Raw genomic sequence first — 26089 nt, forward strand, 5'->3', positions numbered from 1 at the left:
ACAATTATAAAGTGGTTATGTCTATAATAGCTAAAAGAATGGTGAAAGTGATGACAAAAGTTGGCAGATATGGATCAATGTGGTTTTGTGGAGGGGAAACAAACATTTGACAATATTAACAAAAAACTGAAGATCCTGAAGTAAGCAGAATGTAAGAAAATACCACCGTTAGTGGGTCTTGATGCAAATAAAAGCATTGAACAGAGTAAACTGGTACTTTATGAGCAAGGCAATGGAAGTGTTTACATTCCCTGATAAAAAAAAATGTCAATTAGGCGGACATATGAGGAACTGGCGGCTAAAACTGAAGTGGTTGGGTTCCTCTCCAATAATTTCTGCTTCAGCAGGGGAACGAGGCAGGAGTGTCCTATTTCCCTTTTGTTACTTGCATTATATTTAGAACCACTGGCACAAAAAAATAAGGGCCGCAGAAATTCAAGGATATAATAGGTATGGTAGTCAAGAAAAGCTGGCTTTATCCATAGATATTTTATACCTTATAAGACCAGTAAAGGACATTAGTGTTATGGAAAATTTTGAGATGTTTCAAATCTTTTCAGGATACAAAATTAATGAAGCTAAATCAAAGACAACTGTGGCAAATTATGTACCTACACATGAACTGATTCAGCAATATCCATATTCATGGGGACATGAAATTAAGTATGTAGGAGTATGGATAAAAAGTGATTCCAATATGATGGCTAGTATGTGGGAAGAGAATACAAAAAGTGAAAAACTGGAAGCTCTGCTATGTGAACAGATAGTAAAATAAAAGCAGTTAAAACGTTTTTTAGTCTGTTTATTCTTAGTGTTATACTGTACACAGGTCAGACATTTTTTTTTTTTTATCAACCAGAAGAGAAGTTGTGGAAAGCAATTAATAAAGAGCGGAGGGATTTTGTCTGGGAGGGAAAGGCGGTTAATCAAGTGGGATAAGCCGATTCTTCACAAAGAACAAGGTGGATTGGAATTACCCGATTTGAAGGGGGTATTTCAGAGCTCCTATACACAGCACAAACAGAAACCTATAATTTAAAATGGAAAGGGATGATGAAAAAACAGGGAGGAGCTCAAGAAAAAAAAATACTTTGGATGCAGGCCTTTCAGGAGAGAAATTAGACAGAATATTATATTCATAAAGTAGCAGAAAGTATTCCAAGAACTAAGCCAACACAGGAATGGAGAATGGAGATTCTGCCAATAGGAATGACTGCAATTAGGGATACAGACAATAGATAAGAGGGGGGCAAGAATTTATTGGAGAAAACTGGCAAAGGAACAAAGGTATTGGGGAAAACAACTAGAGGGAAAAGTAACAGAATGGAAAGATGCTAAAAATTTATTTGGAATGTAGGTTAGAGATTGCATGCAGTCCGAAATCAATCCTTGGTAGGGAAGGGAAAGAGAAAGAAATATGGGGGTCCTAAACAAAAGAATCTAGAACAGATGCTAATGTAAGAGCATACAACATACTGCATGACAACTATAAGAAACAGAGGAGTTTAGAAAGGATTGTGAATTGCTTATCCGATCTCTTCCAAAGAAACAAGGGAGGATATAGGTGCATCGCCTAAACAAGCAACAAAATCTAACAGATTCAAGATTTGTTGGGAAATATTTACATAGGATATTTTTATACCCCAAGCAGACTTCAGAGAATTTTTCCTCAGGTAGACAGCAAATGTTTTAGGTGGATGGGGAAGAAATAGGTAATTGGGAACATTTTCTGGGAGTATAATGAGTTGGACTTGCAGACTACTCAGAGATACCGGGTGAGCAAATTGGTGTAACTAGGGCAATTATTTTTCTGAGCTATGACACAGAATCGAATTGTCTAGACAGTAAAGGCCTTGCTGTGTCTATGACTGCCAAAAAAGCAATTAGAAAATGGAAATCAAAGTCGAAACCAGCTTTACTAGAAGTAGTGAATACAGTAATAGATAAACAACTGGAACTGGTATCTTTAGATAAAGGGTAGGACCAAATTACAAAATGAAAAAAATGGGAAATGTGGGATCAACACATGTAGAGGAGGAACAGGGTTTAAAAGACATGATTTGAATGAGCTATGCGATGGTTGACTAACAAATGACTGAATATGCTATCAGTGATGTATAATGGCTGCAGCTACAATTGTGTCGGCACAGTCTGGAATGTATAATGTTTGCAACTGAGATTGTGTTGCTATTGTTTATTTTCATTTAAATAAATGTAATGTTTGCCTAAATCATACATGACAACTTAAAGAAGTTTCTTGCTTAAAATAAAAAAAAAAAATTAGCTGTTTGAAAAGATTGGGAAGAGAGACTGGATAAGCAATTAACAAGGGAACAATGATGACATAATGGCTCTCATGTATGCAACAAAGTCCAGAAGGTTTAGGACTTTTGCTTGAAAATGTTCGCATAGATATTTTTATACCCATAGCAGACTTCAAAAATGTTTTCCTCAAGTAGAAAGCAAATGTGGGAGAAGAAAAAGGTGTTGGAAGTGTAACGAGTTGGCAGATACAAAGTACTTTGTCAGAAATAATGAATGAGCAAATGGGTGTAACTATGGAAGGAGCAAATTACATGGAAATAAATGAAAATTGTGGGAATAATACATGCACAATAAATGACCAGGAGGAGGAAATGGAAGACAGGAACTAAATTTATGTAATAGGTTTATAGGCAGGTACTAGGCTATTGTCCCTAGGGCCTATATAAGCCTAGCCAAAACGGTACAATGGCTTTTGCCACCCAAGAAAATTATTTTCATGTGCCCCTGTCAAGCAGAGCCACAGAAGTGATCCCCATGGTGAATTTCCTATCTCCCATCCAATCATCAAGATTTTTCTTGAGGAGTGCTAATAAGGAGTTTTGTTTGATATGTAGTTTGTTCCAGAGTATGGAAAGTCTCTGCGACAGGAATCTATCCCTCCAGCATGTTCTGTTTACTGTGGTGACAAGGTTAAGGTTCCTAGAGCGTGTAGCTCGGAGAGATTGGGATTTCTTTACGTGGAGCATGTCCAACAGCTCTGGGTTTGACATAGCTTTGTATGTTAGGCAGAGATTGCCTCCAAGTAGGCGATATGCAACAGAGTAAAGCTGGAGTTTTTTGAGACGGTCTGAGTAGGGCATCTATTTCAGGCCAGTAATCCTCTTTGTAAGGTATTTCTGTGGCCTTTCCAGTTGTTTCAGAGGTCTTGTGAGGTATATACCAAAAGGGGCATTGGCACTGTACTCTATAATGGGTACAATGAGTGATGAGTAGAGGGGAACAATGGCCTCTTTTCCTGGATGAGAAACCTTTTCTGATGAGGTGTGCCACGCAGAAGGATTTCCCGACTACTGTGGTGATGTGGAGGGGTTGGGAAAGTGGCCTAATGGTTAAGGTGTTCGCCTTACAAACACAAGGTGCAGGGTTGGATTCTCACAAGGGATAATTCACTAGGCATAAAATGGCTTGCAAGGGCAGTTAGCTTAGTATGAACCTATGTGATTAGCAAAGGAGAGAAACTACTGTCCACCTGTGTCCCAAGGTCTCTTATCACACTTTCGGTGTTAAGTAGACTACCGCCTATGGGGTAGTTCACGGGTACAGAGTTTTTACCAAAAAGGATGACAATGCACTTTTTGGCATTGAGCTTAAGGCCATGGCTTTGACACCAAGCATCTGTCTCAGTGAGGCCCTTTTGTAGGATGTCCACATTGTTAGGAGTTTTGATTATGGCTCCTAGTTTGCAGTAATCTGCAAACTTTGTTACCAAAGACCTTCTGTGTTAACCTGTATTTGATGGCAGTTATAAAAAAGAACAAGCTATGTATAACGTATTGAACTGGAAACATGTTATTAGAGTTAGCTCACTGAAAAGCAAGAAATAGTAATTAAACCTGACTGAAAGAACACAAGGTATATGTGAAAACACATGTAAAGTCAATGCACTGACAGGAGCTTAAGGGCTACACTAATATTTTAAAGCCAAACACTGCAATGTGGGATACCTAGAAGTAGACAAAAAAAAAATCAAGATGCTGGATCCAATGTGGGCAGACTCCAGAACTGCATTTAAAAACAAAAATTATATAGAGCCCAAAACTGGTGTTAAAATGTAGGAAACGTCAAAACGTGATGAAACAAACATGTTTCAGTCTGCGGATGCAGTTCTCCTTTTAAGTGAATAATACAGTGGCCCTAAACATCACAGTGGAACACTCGAGAATTCCCTGCTGAAGTTAAGATGTGAGAGCAGTAGCGGAGCCTTTTTTGTGACAGCAGAAAAGATGGTGTTTCTAAGAGAAAGTCTTGAATTTTAGCTTAGTTACAGAACTGAGCATGCAGTGTCCTGCAAATGTAAAAGGAGCAAAGGGAAGAGGGAATACGTAACATTCTACTATGGCATTTTATAGTAGTCATGAAGAGCACAAACTACATCATAATTTCACTAATCAAACTTTATTTTCTCTAATATCTTTTGGAGCTCCTACAACTACTACTGATTCTTACGTGGCTAAAAGTTGATAAGTAAATGCTGGAAAGTTTTAAGCCTTACATAATCACACTTTATTTTTGATCACAAAGTGAAGAAATGTCTGTGAATTAAAACAAGCATATTTCTCACAGAATTTAAGTCAGAATATTTACTGAGAAAAATATAAATCTCTCCCAAAACAGATCACACTTTGCTCCTCTATGCCCTTGTTCACAGACCTCAAGTACCAGCTCACTTCAAGAAACTGCTTTAAAAAAAAAAAAAAAAAAAAAAAAATATATATATATATATATATATATAAGAGAAGCTTACAGACTTGTATTACCATCTAATCTGACATAGTATCCAAACAGTACTTAAAAGAAAATAATAAAAAGTTTACCAGACTACAACTACAGCCATGTAGTCTGGGCACCAGGATCTCTCTTCACTTATACTTTATTTGGATTTGCTTAAGCAAATTAAATTTGTGTTTGTCAAATGAAAATCCAGAACCAAGAAAGACACTTCCACGAACACAAAATGCCAAAACACAGGTTTATTTAGAGCTTTCAGACTGTAACAAATGACTTACTCAGAATGATAAAAAATTGTTACATTTAAGTACCATTTTTTTTTAAAAAAAAAACACAACTAAAACAACCAATGAAAAGTAAACAAACAAAAATCAAATTCTTAAAGTCCCAAACACAACTTACCAACCCCACAATACTGAAAAAACTAAACAATTCTGAATTAATTCAAAATATTTAAAAACAAAGTTTTAAAATCAGCCCCAAGAAAACACTTGTGTGAATAAATAAACCCTTCAGATAACATACGAGCGCAACTTCAACAAGCTGCCAATAATTAAACTATAACTAAGACCTGGGGGGAAATGGGCATGTAACATCACTTGCCAACATAGTTCTCTGAACTCAGGCAAATCTGCCCAGGGAACACCCCGCAAGTCCTTTTTACCCCTTCAAAATCACCAAAACTTTAAAATTGTGAGAAGGAAACTTTCTATACGTTTATACAAAGCATTATTCTGGTTGAAATTTTTAATGTCCCTGCTTTGCTCATAGATTCTATTTTTAAGCCTCCTTTTTGTTTTGACAATATAAAAACAACTGCACTTTGTGCACAAAGCAGCATAAACCACCCCAGGTGAATTACAAGTGAATCGGCCATTCGGTCTAATGAAAGTATAATTGACTTTAATTCTATCAGTGTCACGAATAAAATTACACAGAGCAAATACCACATTTTTTGGTGCCTAATAAGACCCTTGTGAGGTAAAATACCCCCAGGCACTTCCAGAAGGTTTTTTATGTGCCCCTCATTATGTTAATGTGGGAAAGGAAATATCTAGCTAGAGACTATCCATCCGAACTTGTGACCAAGGTTCACAAGGAGGTTCTTTTCAAGGAGGAGAATAGGATTATTTTTCCCTTGCTTTGTGATCTTGGAGCTAATTTTACCCTTTAGTAAGTATACATTAAAAGACTGCTCCCAAAGATTACACGTGTTCCTTCATCACTAGATTTTCAGTTGAGTATATCAGTATATATGAGATCTCGGTCAAGAACTGGCAAATGTTTTGTGGGGAAGAAAGTTTGATTGATAAGGTAGGAAATAAACCACAGATTGTGTTTAAAAGGAGTACGACTACAAAAAAACTTCTGGAAGGGCCTGGGGGTATTTTACCCCATGAGGGTGTATTGGGCACCAAAAAATGTGGATTTTGCTCAGCGCAATTTTATTCTTAACACTGATAGAATTAAAATTACTGATACTTTCATTAGACTGAATGGCCGATTCACTTGTAATTCACCTGGGTGGTTTACAGTGCTCTGTGCGCGCATTGCAGTTGTTTTTATATTGGCAAAATAAAAAGGAGGCTCAAAAGAGAGAATCTACGAGCATGGCAAGAACGGAATAATGTTTTGTATAAACAAATAGAAAAGTTTCCTTCTCACAATTGTAAATTTCTGGTGATTGAAGGAGTAAAAAAGGACCCATGGGGTGGTCCCTGGGCAGATTTGCTCAAGTTCAGAGAACTATATTGGCAAGTGAGGTTAAATGCCCCCTTACCCTAGGTATTAATGGCAGCTTGTTGAAGTTGGGCTTATATGTTATCTGAATGGCTTATTTGTTCATACAACAAAGTGGTTTCTTGGTGCTGATTTTAAAACAGTGTTTTTAAAATATTTTGAATTCAGAATTGTTTAGCTTTTTTCAATATTGTGAGGCTGGCAAGTTATGCGTTTGCGACTTTAAGCGTTTGACTTTTGTTTACTTTTCATTGGTTGTTCTAGTCATGTGTTTTTTTTTTCAAAAAAAAAAAAATTAAATGCAAGTATTTTTTTATCATTCTAAGGAAGTAATTTGTTACAGTGACAAAAGCGCTAAATAAACCTGTGTTTTTGGCATTTTGAGTTCGCGGAAGGGTCTTTCCTGATTCCGGACTTCCATTTGATGCGCTTTATTTGGTTCTACATTTGTTTATGTTAATCTTAAATACATTTGCCTTATAATGCGCTTTCTTATGTACATTGCGCTTCCCTCAACTTTCCTTTATATAAACTTTACTCATTTTGCCTTTGTTGTGGATCATGACTAAAGGCATGTCCACTTACGAACTTGATCTTTATACAGGTTATAAATTAACACAAATAAACGAAGGTAAATTTTATTGCAACTGTACTTATTTCTTAACATACTGCGGGAGTGGTGGTGCGGTAGCGTTGTCGCCTCACAGTAAGACGTTGTCCTGTTCCATTCTCAGCTAGAGCGTCTTCTGTGTGGAGACATGCGTGAATGGGCGTACCTTCGTTGAAGGTTGTGCGTCAGGGCCGGCAACTCGGCATGTAAAAATCTACTGCCAATCATTAGCGGTCCGGAATTCCGCTGTGGCAACCCCTAACCGGGAAATGCCGAAAGACACAACAACAACTTCGTTCTTAACATACAGAGCAATCTAGCTACACACAAACTACTGCTGTCGCAGAACGGAACTCTAGGGCACAACTTATAATAAACGAAAAAATATTTTTTTCCCTGATCAGCGTTCTACACGTCTTCTATACAATACAAATATGTCTAGTCAAACAAACTAGACCATCGATCGTACCACCCCCCATCTCATTTTACTTTTCTCCAGTTATCGGCTTTACACATTTAACATCACAGAACAAAAATCTATACCAAAAGTAGGCATTTATCGGTAACTAGGACTGGTTTAACTTTTCCAAAATTAAATAAAGTCTAGTTAGTAACTACGGATTAAGTGGCTATTCACAATCCATAATCCACAACATCTTTTTCTATCATTTCTGCACATGGGGTTGTAAGTGTTACTTTAGCAGTGACGATCCATTCGTCATTACAGCATTACAGTGATGAACGTTTTACAGTACACTTCGAGACAATCTGCATTCAGTGCAGGAAACTTACCAATTCATTTCTCCTTTACTAATTGTATGCAATAACAAAAGCAGTGCATATTTACGGGAAGCCAATTCCGAACGCCTGATGCACAGGACTTGTTACAAATTACATATTAAACATAATGTTTAAAATCTTTTAAAAAAGTTACCATTTTCAATATGCAACAGCCGTTTACAATCAATCATACTGTTATCCACGTGCTACCGCTTAAGCGCGGCTCGCCGAAAATTTTTTTTTTGAATTTTGAAAGTTTGACAAGTTTAAGCATACAAGCTAGGGTTGCCACCTTTTCAAATGCCCAAAGTGGGACATTTTTTGTAGAAACGTCAGATTTTACAAGGCAATACATACCCATGGCCAATACAAACGACAGAACTTAACTTTTTTGCCAAAATAAAAGCTTATTATTTTAGTATTTGAGTCGATTATTCTGTTTCATATAACATTTAGGTGTTTCAGATACAAAATAACTGTTTTATGCAACTATTAAAGAAAATATTGGAAATATTGTGTCCTAAAATCTCAGGACATTTGCCATTTTTTTCAATTTTTTTGCAGGACACAACTGCCAAAAGAGGGACTGTCCCTCGCAAAGTGGGACAGGTGGTAACCCTAATACAAGCACAAACTTTTTTGTTTACGTATGTAGAATCTAAATAATGTTACTCATTCGTACAATGTATGTCATGTCACTGCCTATACTTGGAGCTTTTCTCCCCAGACCTCTACTGAAAATAGATATGTGTCCAGTTAGACTAGCCTGGTCAACAAATGTAAAATAAAATAAACTTCATGAATGTATCTTCTCCTTTATTATATACCGCTCTACAAGCCCTTACCACAAGTAAAGGAGGCGAACTACAGTATTCAATACTCAAGATTTTAAGAGCAGGATATATTTTTATAAGGAAACAAAGTCCATCAGACCAAATCAGATCTAAACATTTAAAGTTACCCACCAAGCAAGAAAACAATACTGACATCAATATAAAGATGCTAACTCAATATGAACATTTAACTTCTCGGCACTTAACGTTACAATATATTTGTTATTAGCAAAAATCTAGAAACAAAGGCGATAAAATCTAGTATAAACACAGAGATAACCCACATACGTAAACGCAATCAATACTAGTAATAACATCTGCCTACCTCAAACTTCTAATATCCAGAATAGCCCGGAAATATAAGGTGCGTAATTCTTATTGGCTATATTTACAGGAACAACAATCGAAAGTTTTAATATGATTGGATAATACATTCGCCAACTATTAAAAATCAGAACAGTAGTTTAGTTCATATTTTACAGTTATTATTAGTTCTCCTGAATGCCCGTCTAAATTGCCATTTCTTTTATTGGTCTTGATAACTGTCAATTAGTTATAGCCGTTTTTGCAGGTCAAATGAACCACTGTGTTAATCTTAATCAATAATAGCTCGTAGAGAGCATAATGGGTGGAGTGTGTAGCTGTTTGACGTAACGAGGCTGGTTTGCGTAGTAGTACGGCGGCTGTGTGAGATAAAAAAAATCTTAGGGAAGCAGAATAGAGTACCAGAAAACGGCGTTTTAGTATTGCGATTTTTTTGAGACCATCCTTTATACTTTCCAGTTTTGGATTTATGTTTTCAAGTCACTGTTGATCTCTATAGATATGAGGTAAGGAGTTTTGTTTTGATGTTTGATGGAGGTTTCATAAAGTGGTTATTCAGTTAGAACGCCCCTAGTGAATATTGGGATGGGGGTTATCCTTGTAGCGGGCGGCATGTAAGGATCTTCTCATTATCTTCATTCGTTTGTTTCATTGTGATTGTTTGAAGGGGATGGGTACCAGGATGCAGAAGGCCAGGGACTGGAAGACTGGAATTAGTATGTTGCCGCATACTTCAGTGTTGTCTTGATTGTATATTGAGAAGTACTACTGTTGCTGCAGATGGGGTTAACAGTTAAAGGTTAGATAAGATGCAAAGTAAAACGGTGTAATGTGTTTTGCGTGATGCATTCTAGAAGAAAAAGAGAAATATTGTCAGTGGCTCGTGAACATAGCCATTCTGTGTATGCTAAGGTTGGATGTCCTGGTCAAGGAACAAACAATATGTACTGAAAAAGTCTGCTGACTTTAGTTTGTGTGCATCATGTGTTTTGCAAGCTGTCCCCAAAATTCTTTAAACGTGTTTTGCAAATTGCTGTCAGATGTGGTTATGTCTGGGTCGGGGCGGTGGTTTTATTTGAGGCTTATAGTGGGGCATTATCACATAGTTTATGCTGCAGTGACATATCGGGTAATTTAGCTGAAAACAGAAGGCCGTCGTGTTTTTTAAAACATGCATTTTTAAACGCCGGCTGCCTCCCTCTGTTGCAGCTTTAGACAAAGTGTTTTATTTAGGTTGTGTGTGTAGGAATTGTTCAGCTGTACGCGGGTTTGTTGGATTAGCTTTCTACCTCAGCAGTTGTGGTATTAATTTTACAGTGGCTTTGGAGAATTATTAACTTTAGTTTTGTGTTCCCCTTTTCCACTGCAGTTGGTCACTGATTTTATTACCGTCATATCAGAACTAGTTTCATTTGTAATGTCAAGTGCTGTTTCTGTTCTTGTCTGGTGCAGCACATGAATCACAGGGAGTGTTCAAGTCTTGGATATAAAGCAAAAAGGCACCAACCCTGGTGAGCGGTGTTGCGTTTTACGACGCAATGGTTTTCATTGTCGTGTGAGGGCTGAAGATCGGTTGCTTCCCGGTATTTAGAACGTTTAGTGGTAAATGCGTTGGAAAATTACTCTCTCCCCAGATTGCTAACATTGCTTATGGATATCCGCATTCTGTTCAACTACATGAATGGGGTATATCGGTCCTGTTTTACAGTGTTTTTTTTCCGTAGGTCAGCAGTTTCATTAAAGATCATCACTCGTGAATCAGTAAACGAATGTTCAATTACTTACTTTTGGGTTATATTTGCATTGTCAGAATAGAAAAATTGGTGCTTTCATTTTTTTCTTTACCCACTCCATTGGGGCATGAGATTTTGTGCATGTGGTTATCAGAATTTGTTGTAGTGCAAATTGGATCTAATGGCACGCCGGACACACTAATTGCAGAAAAAGGTTTGCAGAGGATTAATTTTACATGTATTTTAAGTATGACCGTTACTGTACATGTGATTTGGCTATGAATTGTCAAATCAATAGACTTTCTAGTTTGTAATGTACGTTCTCAACAAACATTGTGTTTTTATGTAGTTAACTGCTTTGGACAGTTTCTTATTCCCTCCTTGCTTAAATCACGCTTTCGGATGTGGTAGCCCTTGCCTTTATTAACGGTTTAGTGCTAACTAATCGTGCCCGATCTTGTAAGTATCTTTTATTTCTGTGTTGCTTGAATTGATTAATTATTCACTTTTGGATAATATGGAGAACCCTTAAAACTGTCAGTCTGGTAAGACAATGAAATTCTTGGCTGCTGTGCCTTGTACAGTAGTGATGATTAAATTTATGTCTAGAGTATAGATATCCCAGACACGTGTGTTGTAAGTATAACATACTATGAAAATGGGACAATGGGTTATGTCTGTTGTCACCTAGTTGCCTTTTTGACATTTGTAGGTTGAACTGTTGATAAATATACCACCTCTGAAGGAGTGGGAGAAGTAAGACCCTTCAGGTGCCTGTTTACAGGATATCTGCTGAAAGGCTGTGGTGAAGCATGCATAATTTTCTGGGTCTCTCTTGCTAGTGTGTTCTCCTAGAAGTCTTGTTCTGTGTACAAGAAGGCTGTATTTCCATACCAAAACTTGATCCACTCCCTGGCCGGAGCTCTTGCCTTGTCCCGGGGGCATGACCATGCAGGCCATATTGGCACGTGCTCCTGGTTAAGCATCATAGGAAAGTCCCTGTATGGGCTAGATGTAGACAATTGCACCAGGTTCCTCAGCTATGGCTGCCTAAAGAGGTGCTTCAGGAAGCTGTGCAAGTGTTCAGTCGGGGGGCCACAGAAGTGCATCAGCTGAACTGGGTACCCTTGCACTAGTTGGGATCACTGGGCAACTGTAATGTGTGTCTTCCACATCCTTTTCCTCCTCTGTATTTTCTTTTTGAGAGTGAGGTTAGAGGTGCAAAATGAAATGGATGTCGTCATGGTCGATTTGTCTAAGATCTCTTGTTTTTTTATGTTCAAGGTATTTAGACAAGTTGGGAAGCCTACTCCATAAGGTTTTTAGGGGTGAAGGTCTGGCAGACCTCGCAGTGCATGATATCACCTTTCTGCTTTAAAGGTAGTGGATGGAGTTTGTGGTATTTTTTGTGGGTGGTTTTGTATATTACAGCCACACACACCCTTCTTCTAAACCAGATGTAGTCAACAATAGTAACAGGAGAAATAAGATTCCCAAAAGGCTATTTATCAGCTGTGAAACCTGACAATCATGTGGAAAGTAGTACAACTGAACGTGATGTAGACAGTGATGTGCATATCTATATTCAAACTCTGGCAGGAATGTTGCATTATGGAGTGGATGTCCTCCTTAAACTGGCATGCTAAGCTATACTAGAGGCTGGAAGTATGCAACACAAAGAGGGGAAAAATATCCTGGGCTTTAGTAGTTGGTCTGAATGTGTGGGGACACTTGGTGGCCAAATCCCATTTAGTAAGGACTACTATTACAGCAGTCTAGAATGGCTGTTTTTATAGTAAGTTACATACATAATTGTAATTCCCTTACCCAAGTAGGGGAAAAATATTTTGAAAAGATTGTAGCAGTTGATAACTAGTTGCATTCCTTGGTGTTTTGTAGCTATACACTGTATAAAGTGTGCTCAAGACTGACCAACAGGCACATATGCAAGTACTTTTACCTTTGTCCAGAGATACAGTCAAGGCCTTCTGTTGGGGAGAATACAAAGGACCATATGTTTACAAGCTGAAAGGTGTTTATTTGGTTAGACTAGGCTGATACTTACAATTATTAGGAGGTGAGGCTTGTGTTGTCTAATGTTTTTAAACTAATTGTGGGATGCTTTTGTCATGTTCAAGGTAAGATTATTTTGCAGTTCAGTTGTGCAGGAATTAATGATTTTACATTTTTTGAATCTCATTTCTCTGAAGTGTTTTGTAGTGAGAACATAGTTATTACATTCTATGCAATTTATCTTTTTTCAGTGTTTGATACTTCTCACCTTTTTGTCAAGAACTACAGCTACTGCAAAGGAAAGTCATTATTTTTGGATGGTTTGATGTACTTGGGTATTACTGCATGTAGCTTTATTTTCTGTAGGCTTATCTCTGATTGAGCTGTAAACCTTTGTGTTTTGACCATAGTAAAACAAGTGGTCGTAGAAGCAGCAGTATGGAGAAATGTTGGTAACTGGAAGTCAACTGCCTTTCCCTGCAGGACAGCATGGGTCGTTGTATTTCTTTATTAGCAAACTTTATCCCTGATTTGTAGTTAGCAGTTTCATTAAGCATTTATCTTGCATAAGGCTGCATGCTGGCATCAGAAATTGGAAGAGTACTGCTTTGTTTGACAAGCATTATTGCTGTGTATGCTTATAACCAAGGTTGAATAGCAAAAACACGGTGTGCTGGCAATTGTCACATGATTTGGTGCCGTATCACCTGTGGTGCCACTTATCCCCTTTCAGCTGTCTGTACTCTGTAAGATCAGCCCTTCTCTGGGAGGAATGCCCACCATTATCAACTTTTGGGATAGAGGAGGAATGAATGGGAGCACAACGTAGACCATTTTAATGGAAGCCAGTATGACTAAAGTTTGCAGAAAGGTAGGGTTGGAATTTACATCTTGGTGTAATATATTTATATTTTCAACATTGGGTTGTTACTACAGTCTCGTTTTATAGTTATAATAATGTTTGCCATCCACAGGATATCTTTGGAGAACTGGTGACATAATTGGTGGTGGTCCCATCCCTCTTACTTTGTGAATGTCATATTTTTTTCTTCCCTACTTCTGTAGGGATTACCATTGTAAATGGTTTGCACAGGAAGAAGAAATTGCTTTGTGGAAGCCAAGGATGTCAGGGTTGTAATGTCTTGGTTTACTGCCATGACTAGCAAAAAAAAAATTAGTAATGTCTCTCGTTCCCCTCCCACGAGATACTCCCTTTGGCTGTAAACATATCCACCTATAGTTTGTCAATTTTTAAATAAACTTGTTTGTTTAAAACCATTTCTGTGAATCTTCTTGTTCACTGCAGATGTTTATTAATAAGTACCAAAACTTTTACTGCAAACAAAAACATTGTAGATGAACTGTAATAAACATTGTAGATGAACTGTAATAATGTGATTATATTACTGTTGTATAACATTGAAGAAAAATAGCTGTAAATTCTGTTTTTAAAAGAAATGTTCTGTTTTGAAAGAAGAAAATTGATGTAGGCAGCTACAGCAGTACATAGAATTGAGGAAGATTTTAGGAATGCTGTATTTCTGCATTGGATGTGGTGCTTGGCTGGCTGTTTTTTAAATGTGAATTTGTGCTGTGGAAGTAGCCTGGAGTCTTGTTGCTCATCAGCTTTGTTCATATCCAGGCTGCAGAGATGTGCAGGGTGGGTTGTATTGGTACTTGAGGGTGACCTTTGAACCATCCGTCAAAGTGCATGTAGAATGTAGCTAGAAAGGAGGTGGAGGCAACAAAGAAATAAGTGCCAGTTACTACTCTTAAGGGAGAAGCCAGATTAACCCATTCAGTAAAGTGCAGTGGTGGTCACATTTCTGCGCAGTAGAGTTGCATTTGCATTTGTTGCTATCTGTTTCTATTTTATGCAGAGTGAATTTCAATGCTGGAAAGGTGTTAGCTTTAACATTAAATAGAAGTATAGGAAATCTACTGCCAATCATTAGCGGACCGGAGTTCCGACAACAACATAGGAAACTCTATTCTTTATATTTTATGGGTCAGGTAGTCTTTGTAGATATTTTTTTCATTCTTAATTTAACACATTCAAAATGAATGGGTTGAATTTTTTTTTGGAGGTCTGCAATAAGGTTGGTATATTAAATGCATTAACACTATTTGGTGTGGATGCATATCACAAGAAAGTTGAGCTGGCTGTTTTGTATGGGTGCCATTTGTGTGCATATCAAAGGACGTTGTTGGTCAAAAATTGTAAAAATATTTTGCTCCTACCTAAATGTATGCTAGTCCATAAATGGACTGTGTGCTGTACTGATGGCTTGCACTAATGGTCATATCTGCCCCCCAGATGATGTACTTTATTAGCTGTCCTTATACACTTCTATTTTATGCAGTGCATTTCCTGTAATTATGAAGCTTTTGTGATTTTTTTTTTTCAGTGTCTTTGATTATGGGCTTTCTTAACTTGTCCTTGGAAGAAGCAAAGTCACCCTAAACAAGTTTAACTGCAAATGGCATGCCAGCTGTAAAACTCCAGCAATGACGCATAATAGCTTTTTCAGCATCCTAAGTAACGTACATATAAACCTCAGTAGTTGTATACTGGGTAATTTCAATTATCCAGCAATAAATTGACTTGCCTACACTACAGCAGGGAAATATGCCCAACTTTTCCTCAACTTCATAAATGCAACCTGGCTGGAACAATTTAATGAACACTTGAACGGGGAAAGAAGAAAATGCCCAGGAAATTGTCCTTTACAGTATTGCCTCAGCTTGGACAACTTTTTCTGTCCTATAAAGATGGTCTGGTAGTTGCCCCCCCCCCCCTGGGGTTTTATTCTTGCTCTTGTGCTCAATCAACAAAGCTTCCATAAGTGGATTTAAGCCCATCCATTTTTGTTTGGTGGGAAGTCTACAGATCTGTGATGAAGCGAGCCATCTAGATGAGACGTCATTTATAAGGGTAGTAGATTTTTAATCTAATGATAAGATAGACCATTTGGTCGAAAAGCCTGGATGCTGGTGAAGAAACTAACTGTTGGCAACATAAATCGTGAATATAGGAAAGGGTACCACCACCTAGAGAAGTAATGGCCAGAGAAATTAAAACAAAATTAAGAAAAGCTCGTAAATGGAAAATCCTAGGGCCCAGATGCACTATATAATATCTAGATAAAAGTATTGACATCTTTACACAAAGATTTATCCCCAAGTAAAAATTGCTCTCTTGCACATCCTGAACAGACACCAGCATCAACAGGAAAAACAATACTCCTCAAGAGTGAACATATAAGCTGTCCTAAAAGCTATAGACTTGACTTCTGATGTACAAACTATATACTGCAGTTGGTTCAGACAGAGTTTGTAGTCCTTTAAAATAAAACTCGATCATGGCAATAGAATAAAAGAATTGCTAAATAAAGCCATAATAGAGAATTGTAAAAAGGGGAATAAACATAAATACACTATGAATAGATTACAAAAAAAGCATTTGACAGCACCTCACTTCCATTGATAAATGAGTACTTACAGATGTAGTAGATACAACTTATATTGATAAGTTACAATAAATAGACTGACCATAAAACAGTTGCAAACCAATTTGCAGTTAAACCATGAAAAACAACAAATTATTATCCCAGCAATAAAATTCATAGGGGAGTATTCTATGGTGATTCTTTTGTCACCACTATTGTTTTGTCTTGCCCTTAAACCATCGATCTGCTTACTTAACTGATAAGGTCTTTATTGCAATTTGGCTCCCAGAAAACAACATTGGTTAAAACTTCTCACCTGCTTTTTGGGGATGACTTAAAACTGCATGTAGCTCATCAGATGAGGCATTCAGAGCACAACTGGAAGTGATTAAAACTTTCTCAGATGATATAAGAATGCCATTTGGTCTTTAAGTTCGCAGAAACAATGATTTAAAGCGGGAAAGTCGCAGTACCAAGGGAATATGAATCTGGGATGGGAATGTGATATAAAGAAACTTAAGTAGGAGGAAGTGTCTAAATATCTGAGAATTGATGAAGGATCAGCGATTTTAAAATATGAACAAATGTGAATAAAACTCGGGAATACTTCAGAACTATTATTGAAAACAGCCTTGATGTCTAGGAATAAAGCCCGAGCTGTAAACCAATCTGCTCCTCCTGTTCTTATTTACAGTTTTGGTATGAATGATTTGCCCCAAAAGGTATTGGCTCATCTGGACAGGAAAACCAGGGAAAAATGCTTCACTCTTTTCAAATGATGTAATTTTGGTATACATTAATATTCCACACTCTGAAGGAAGTACAGGCCTCCTTGAAATTGATTACACGTATAGATATGCAATTGTAGAACTGCATACTGTACATGTTTGCTGACTTAATCTGGTCCAAACATAGTGAAAGTTTTAAAACATGTGGAGAAGTGTAAAATATCATCTTTTGACACCGAAGTGCTTCTGTTAAACTAGGCAATCGGGAAATGAAATCAAGCCAGAAGTAGACAACATCAGATAGCAACTGAATGTATAAAAAAAAACTGTATAAAAAAAAAAACAAGAAGAATATTAAGGAGAAGTATCAGATGAGAAAAAATGTGTAAAAGCCTTGAGTGTAGAGATGTCTTGGAATAACATCATGTTGATCATGATTTGATGCAGGAATGGTTAGAGATGAAATATTAGTAACAGCTGCTCAGAAAAGTGGACTACGTACATGTTGTTGGCTTACAGAGTCCATTGAACATGTGGGAGAAACGGATGTGAGTTCTGTATATATAAAAAGGAAACTGTAGCACATATTGTTGGGCGAGACGTATTTGTGGCAGTGGGCCTGTACACAGAAAGGCACAATAATGTGGCAAGACTGTTGAATTGGAGATTGTGAAAACACTGCAGTATATAGATAGCAGTGAAGCATTGGAAACGTAAACCACAAAGCATTGTAGAGTGAAGTGTACACCACATGGAATCACCCATTACCATCAGTTCAAAAAACAGTTGTAAGAAAACCAGATGTACTAATTCATAAAAAAATGTATAGCAATTTCAATGGTCAGTGTTGCTTTTAGTGTCTCATGCCCAGAGAGAGATGAGACAAAATACCAGGATTTGTAGGCAAAGATGCGAGCAGTGTGGAAGAAGATACCCAGACAGTTCAATAGTAGTAGGAGCAATGGATCTAATGAAGAATCTACAGTCCTATATTTAGTTGTGCTACCAATACATGCAATTAATTCTGTATGACTTTCAGAAGTCAGTTCTGGGCACATTGCAGGTGCTACAAAGAGCACTTTTGGCTAACCTTAAAGATTGCATCGGTTCTAATTTCTTGAACTTTAATTATACCATGACTTGGTCTTGGTCCATTTCTGTAATATTAGAAACCAAAAAGATTTGTAGCATTAAACCGGAGGAAATGTGAGTGTTTGTTTGTGTTTCAGAAAATAGGTTGTCTCGTCCTGTTGTAAATTGCATTTGGGGGGAGCATTGCGTTCAGACTGAGGTGGGTGAAGTCCTGGAGAGCTGGTGATTTTTGTAACAGTGTTGTGTAGCTATCGAGCATGAAGTTTTATTAGGATCTAACCATTGTCATTCATAATCCAAGGCAGCAGTATTTATTTGCCATGAACTCTATTTACAGTTGGTGCAGATTTGGGGTCCACATTCTGTCCACTTTACATTATTTTGTGGCAGTGAAAGGATTCCTATCTCATCTGTCCATCATATTATTTGGTAAGAGCAGGGTAGGGCCTAAGGTTTATATCCATGTTCCTGACCTATTTGGCGACTGCTGTGTGGGATTTGATATCTGTACCCCTGTTCATGGTGGTGGGAAGGATTCGGACCCCATTGTTTCATCATAGTTGCAAATTCTTTTAGGACTGTCTTGATTTAAAAATTCTTAATTTCGAATTACTCCAGCACTTCTAATAATTTATTTTCTTAACAGTATGTAAAGTACTTTGTTTTACATTGCCTAAGTCATAAACCTGTAACTAAGTAAACTAACGGGTCTCCTGCTTGCTGAAATGTGTCAATAGTCATGCAAACAGAAATAGAATATCTAGTTCGATTTTGTGTATAAAATATAGAGGATCGGGGTATTATTTAGCCTTTAGCCTTGCTTCTTTAGTAATTATATTTGCATAATCGAAAGACTTGAATCGCAACTGTAATTCCATTGTCACTATTGTCTCTTCCATTTTAAAACAAAGTATGCTAATCATGGTCCCTTTTAAGATGAAGTACTTTAAATTTTGAAACAAGTAGCACATGGTTAAGCGATGTCATAGACGAGCAAACAGAATTTAACACTGTGACTGGTATCTAAATGTAAGATGCATGTGATAGTTGTAGTTAAAAAGGATGTAATAGTTTTTCTCTGCAAAGGTGACCATAGTAATAATTACGTTCCACTGCGATCCTGTGAATGCTGTTTGGTCAGAAATGGCTTTTGGTGAACTCTGACCTAAAAAAACACTTGTCTCCCTGATGAAATATTTTAATCCTGGGTATAGTTGGGAGGATTTGTCCCGTACAGCATCTCTCCTCTGTGTAAACTAATTCTGATATTACACTGGTGAGGGTGGGGGCAGGAATTCTGTTTTGTTTGATTACACAAAGTACATTTTTAGCCTAATGGGGTCACCAAGACATGATGCACCTTAATTGTACCAGTTCTTTATTGTTATATTAATAGTGAATTGGATTGCTGCAATTTGTGCTGTAAAATCGGAAAAAATAAACTTCTTAAGCACTTTAGGAGACACTATTTAACCATGCTTGGAGGAATAAATAATGGCTTGCTAAGAGCACTGTGTTTAAGATTGGGTCTTGTGCTAGAGACTAAAGGTGGACAGTGCCAGCTGGCAAATAGTGACAGCAGAAGGTAAAACTGTCTTTTTAAAAGTTGTTAGAACTTCACTTAAAAATGTTTGTAAATAAATGTGGCAAAAGTGTTTGTTTTTTTTTTTTTTAAACCACTTTTAAAGCTATAGGCTCTCCAGAGGAGTATTTTTTTTTTTTTTTTTTGCAAGTATGCCACTACCTATCAACCGTCCCTGATTTTACAGTACATTTCCGATTTTTGCCACATTATTGTACTCTGTCCCTTGTAAAATACTTTGATTTTCTGATAAATCACTGAGCATTAGACATTACTTTGTTCAGAAAATGCGTTTTGATGTAAAGCCATGTTCCATTAATATTAATTGAATTGATGCATTATGTGAGTGAATTAGAGCTATATTTAAAATTGCCTCTGATTTTTGAGATGCTGCTGTCATACAATACTTGGATGTTATAAGATTTCAAACAAGTAAAGTCCCTTCCATAAAGCCCAACCATAAGTGTCTAGAGAGTTGTAAAATTGTTCTACACCTTTGTAGGTGCTGTTACAGAAGCACGTCAGTCTGCTAAAAAAAAAAGTGTAGCAGCACAAAATGCTGCACCTGTTTCCCCCAAGGCGTTTGGATATTTGCTAAAACTTTATCCACCCCTTAAAGCGTTTTTAAGCAGTGCCAGAAAGACTACCTTGAGGCATTGCTGCTCAGAGCTAGGAACCTAAGCAGAGAAACTCCACACTCTTCAAGCCCTACTTTCTTTAGAGAATGTAGACATCTGTGCTGTGACAGAGATTTGGTTTAAAGTTATAGAAAGTACTCTTGCAGTGCAAGCTACAGTGCTTTAAACACATTTAGACCAAAAACAGTGTAGACAAGGGACAAAGGTGGAGGTGTGTTAGCAACAAATATACTTCCAGGTTGAGTAAATAGGATGATAGCATGAAGCTCATCCATGTTCAGGTCCTCCTAAACAAGGTTCTGAACTGTATCATGGCTAGCTACAGGTGATCATCTTTGCCCCTCAAGTCTCGACTCTATAAAAGTACTAGGGGCAGTCTTCACCTACAGCCTCAAAACGGACTACGTTCCAAGTGAATGGAGAATTGCATCAGTCATTTCCCTGCACAAGGGTAGACCATCAGTTGACCTGGGGAGCTACAGCTCCATCAGTCTAACAAGCCTAATATGCAAAGCCATGTAATTGATAAAGGATGTTGTCAACCTACAGACATTGGATCCATCCCAATTTGGTTTTAGTGGAAGATCATGCTTACTTAACCTGATAGACTACTTTGAAAGGTTCAGCAGGCAATGGACAAGGTAAAACTTTGCATACTGTGGTATCTTGACCTGGCCAAGACACTTTGTACAATACCACATTCGGGTATTGTTGACTAGTTCTCTGAGCTAGGCATAAATCCCTACATAACTCTGGATTGCTGTCTGGCTCACAGACAGGACCCAATAAATTGGGCTTGGTGAGACCACCTCCACCAAGACACAGGTCACCAGAGAAAGTACCCCAGGGGCTCTATGCTTGCCTTGCTCCTGTTTTGGCATCTACTTTTGGGAAGTGAGGGTTAATGTTCAATGCCTCTGGCTCATCAAGTTTGCAGGTGATAAAATGGGAGCCGTTATAGATTTTCCCCCTAAAGCACAGACGTCTTGCAAGAGTGTGACACACAGACATGACTGGTGCCAAAGCCATGGCCTAACAGTATATGCTAAAAAATGCTTTCTAATACCCTTTGGGGAAACTGTTAACCCAAGTTAATCACTTCATTGATAAAATGCCTCTTTATATTCAATCTGGTAGTAAGGGATCTGGGAACATGTATAGAATGCAGTTTGGCTTTCGATCAACATGTAGCTAAGATAGTAAGCAAATCCATTTTATGTTGCCCAACTTGTAGGGTAAGAGATGGCATCCAGATCAAGGAAGTTACAGTACCATTTTACTCGGCCCTTATCAGACCTGTCATTGAGTACAGTGGCCCCTTCGGGATGTACCTAACCAGACACTTCCAACAGTTGTAACACCTACATAAGTTTCTTACTAAATGAATTCAGGGCATGAACACCCTGTCCTATACTGATCTCACAAAAGCTCCATCTCTGAATACAGTCTTCTGCAGGTTGTAGAGAGGTGATCTTTGCCTGGCTTACAGGGCTTCCTGAGACCCAGCCCTTCCGGATCTGTTGCATATGCGTGAAACAATCGGCTCCAAAAACAGTAGCTGACAGTCCCTGTAGGGATCTGAACTTTGCTTCTGGCATAAAGAGAATGTGCTGAAGAGACAGATGTGTCCCAAAGGATCCCCATACTACGTAATGGGCTCCCCATCCATGTAAAATGGAGTTCATCCCTGTCCCTATTCAAGTGCAACCTTGACCATTGGATAGGAAATTGTACATTTACCTTTCTGGAATGGCACCGCATCATTCCTTCTTCAAAGGTCAAGAACATACCCTTGTTTGAGCAGAATGTGCTTGCCTGAGAGACTTATTTATTGGAAGTGACCACAGGATTAATTTCTTGAAGTGCCTTATTTATAACCAGTATCGAGGCTTTCATATTGCCTAGAACTGTTAAGTAATTTTAATGTGATTTGGAGGGGAATTTGCAGTGTTCTGAGGTGTTAATTGCTGGAAGTGAACTAATATTGTGAGTTTGTCTGTAGGTTGACTGCATTGCTATAACTTCTAATTTCTGCTGTCTTATGTGACTTTGCCTTTGTTTTGAATGGAGTTGTTCAGGGACTGTTGTAATCCGGCTGTAGTCCACACTGTATGGTAGCCAATGAGCACCTTTTTTTCTGGAATTCCTATCAAGTGAACTAAACCAAGTTGACTGTTATCCATGCATACCTGTTGCCCTATATTTTTTTCTCTCTTGCACCACTGTTTGTGTAATATTTGCCTATTACATTATCTTTATGGTGTTAAACAATATTTTCTCATTATGGTTCTTTTCAAATAACTGTTGCCATTATCCTGTCACTCTTTGTAGATGGGATCACTCATATTGCACAGGAAGATCTAGCCAACCTGCTAGCTGACAGATTCAGTGCAAGCTTCACCCCCCAGTCCAAATCCTACCATATCCCAAAGCATACCTGACACCAGCCCTCTGCCTAGTATCTCTAGCGAACAGGTTATCTCTGCTCCCACCATGGCCAAAAACACAGCCTCAGTGGGACCAGATAATATCCCAAGTTGTTTATTAAATGGTGTAAAACAAGACCTAGTGGACCCACTTGGCATTCTCTTTAATCATACTTGAGAACTGACTATATTCCCGCAAAATGGAAAATAGCAACAGTAATCCCCCTGCACAAAGGGGGACCATCAACTGACCATGGGAGCTACAGACCCATAAGTCTAACCAGCCTCAATCTGCAAGGCCATGGAAATCCTTATTCTAGAACTCATCAGCATGGACATAAGCGATTCCAAACACTGGACCCAACCCAGTTTGGCTTTAAAGACAGATCATGCTTATTAAACCTGGTAGACTTCTTTGAGAATGTATCCAAGGCTGTGGATGAAGGTAAGACAGTGCACACAGCCTGTCTCTACCTTGCCAAGGCTTTCTACAATTCCCCTCTCTGGCATCATTAAGAAACTCTCCCAGACAGGGATTAACCCTTGCACTACTAGATGGGTAGCCGAACACACACACTATCAAAATTGGTGTCAACACCTCCACCAGTAGACCCATCACCAGTGGAGTACCACAGGGGTCTGTGCTGGGCCTCTTACTGTTTTGGCATCTATTTTTCATAAGTCCAGGCCAAAGTAAACTGCCTTTGGCTCACCAAGTTCACTGATAATTGTAAACTGAGCAATCATTGAGTTCCCCAAAGATGTTGACATATTACAAGAAGGGCCAACACAAACAAATAATTGGTGCCATAGTCTAAAACTAAATGCAAACAAATGCTTTAATCCTTTTGGCAAAACATAATTCCCTACAAATTACAATATTGACGTCACACCCCCCCCCCCCCGAGTTCCAACCCACTTGGGAACACAGGTTGATAACAATCTGAACTTTGACCACCATGTTTCCACACTGGTAAAGAAAGCCTGCTACATAGTGTACCTCATAACCAAGGTCATACCATCCACATAACCAAGGTCATACCATCCAGGTCAAGGGATGCTGTAACTCCACTGTACTCCAATCCTCATCAGACCACTGATAGAGTATAATGCAACCTTTTGCATATACCTCACCTGACGCATGCAGCAACTGGAGAGACCTCCTTAAACTACAGGGACTCCAAACCATGACCTATGTGGACAGGCTGAAAGCCTTGTCACTTTTCTCTGTATCTTACAGGCTTCTGAGGGGTGACTTGTGCCTGGCCTGTAGGGCAATCTCCAACCCTGCCCTAATGGAAGTGCTGCACATCCACAAGTCGAATAGCACAAGAGTCACTCTAGGGATCAGATCAGTCTTTAGAGACTGACGCTTCTCTGTAATAGACTTCCTGCTCACGTAAAAGAGAGCTCTTCACTGACCCTATTCAAATACACCCTTGAGAGGTGGATAGTAGACAGTGCCACCCCAGGGGTGAATTTGCTATGTCCCTGTTGGACAGGGGTAGGCAGTATTGGTCACAGACCCGCTCTGTTCATAAATTCATTCTGCAAACTATCAAAAAGAACAAATGGGATTAAAATGGCTAAGCTTGTAAAGGCTATAGGGCTACTAGCCTAGTAACCTCCTGTGAACTTGCTACTTTCTGAAGTGAAACTTCTTGAGGCACAGTAGTGCGAGTTCGGAGTGAAACAGAAAAGTGAAACTGAAGTGAGACCGGACGATGCCACTGCTACAGCTGTCCTCATTAGTCACAAAGGCACAGGCAAAAACTTTACAGGTACACACACACACACACACACACACACACACACACACACACAGTGAGAGCGATTGAGTAATCCTAGGCAGCGGCACCAGTTAAAAGGTTTCTGTACCACTCAACCATACCTCTCGGTCTTACCACAAGAAATATAGGTAGAGTCGAAAAATAACTGGGAACAAAGGACCAAAAATAGGGACGGATTTTAAATATTGCTCTTATAAACATAGAAAGTTGCTAAAATAACAGGCTTTCTGTTAGCATGCATTTTCTGAAGCAGAGGTGTACATGTGAAAAAGTGAGTGGGAGTGGCAGCAGCAGCAGTAACAGCAGCAGCAGTAAAGAGCTTTGCAGACCTGAAAGCAGAAGAAATCTGGATAAAGCCTAAAGTAAAGGGGAACAAAGGCTTTAAAACAGAAACTGATATGAATTATTGTTCTTATAAATTATAAACTTAGGTAAAGGGTTTCTGTTGGCATGAAATTTCTGAAGAAAGTAAGTCTGAAACTGAAATGCATGTCATTATTCAGTGAAATTTCAATCTCCCGTGACTGCCAACGAACCAAATGTTTTAGGAGTAAGGGACTAAAAATAGTAATAAAAAAAAAAACGGGTATTTAAAATGTATTTTGGATGTAAAATCCTTCTTCCAACACCGTTTACATATACTATAGCAACTTTGAAACATAAGGCAGAGGAACTATTTACATCAAAAATAGTAATAAATATAAATAAGTAAAATGCAACAATTTTACAGAGAGCCCATTCACTAAGCTCACTGACATCCAGGGTGTGTGTTAGTGTAATTTAATGCACATCCAGGGGTGTGTAGACCTTCCGTCTGTGGCATCTGGCCTCGTAACACCCTTCGGTAGACATTGCACACCGACACACACACACACTGTCTGGTATTATTGCTTGCTTAGTGTTTTACTCAGTGTTGCATTAAAGTTTTGTGAAATGGTTAGCTGCCCATGATAGACATATGGACTTAACTTTGCACTTCCTTACAGAAGTTTCACTTCTACCACACATTGCGACCATGCACGTTTTTTTTCTCCTCTTTGCAATCTTTAAAGTACCCTTTCAAGTAATTGTAGTTATTCTGCTACAATTTTCCCCTCCTACTGCACTCTTTAAGAAATTGTCCATGCCTCCGCAGCTCTGCAGCTGCACTGTTTAATCATCACAGCCATGTCTCCACTGATTAACAGTAATATATTGTAGTGCTGTGTACTGTTTATGCAATATATATGTACATATGTACACACGTGTGTGTGTGTGTGTGTGTGTGTGTGTGTGTGTGTGTGTGTGTGTGTGTGTGTGTGTGTGTGTGTGTGTGTGTGTGTGTGTGTGTATATATGAATATAGGTTCATAGGTGTTTACTAGGCTAATGACCACAAGGGCCTTCTGAAGCATAGCAATGCATCTCAAGTCTGACAAGTTCTGGTACCCTTGGTAAATGTAAACAGGGGCTTGGGAGATTTACAAGCAGGTCCTATTTATATATCACAGACAAGGTTTAAGTCTATATAATGGGTAATACTGATGCTGTTTGTTTTGTGGCTATGCAGGAGGTCCATCAGACAAGGGGGTCTGACAAA

At 38.4% G+C, this 26089-nt stretch overlaps 1 protein-coding gene and 1 long non-coding RNA gene across 3 annotated transcripts in view; one reads left to right on the forward strand and one right to left on the reverse strand.

Annotated features, from left to right (window-relative positions):
- CRYZL1 (crystallin zeta like 1) overlaps positions 1-26089 on the reverse strand; it is a 951914-nt gene that overhangs the window by 765665 nt on the left and 160160 nt on the right. The window lies entirely within an intron of this gene.
- The window catches only part of LOC122803376, a 752949-nt gene continuing 735925 nt past the window's right edge, over positions 9066-26089 (forward strand). Inside the window, exon 1 of the long non-coding RNA XR_006365112.1 lies at positions 9066-9566. This is a non-coding gene — a long non-coding RNA (uncharacterized LOC122803376). The remainder of the gene's footprint in view (positions 9567-26089) is intronic.

The sequence above is a fragment of the Protopterus annectens genome, chromosome 5.part1 (genome assembly GCF_019279795.1).
Source record: "Protopterus annectens isolate FY-2018-M chromosome 5.part1, PAN1.0, whole genome shotgun sequence".
NCBI lineage: Eukaryota > Metazoa > Chordata > Ceratodontiformes > Protopteridae > Protopterus > Protopterus annectens.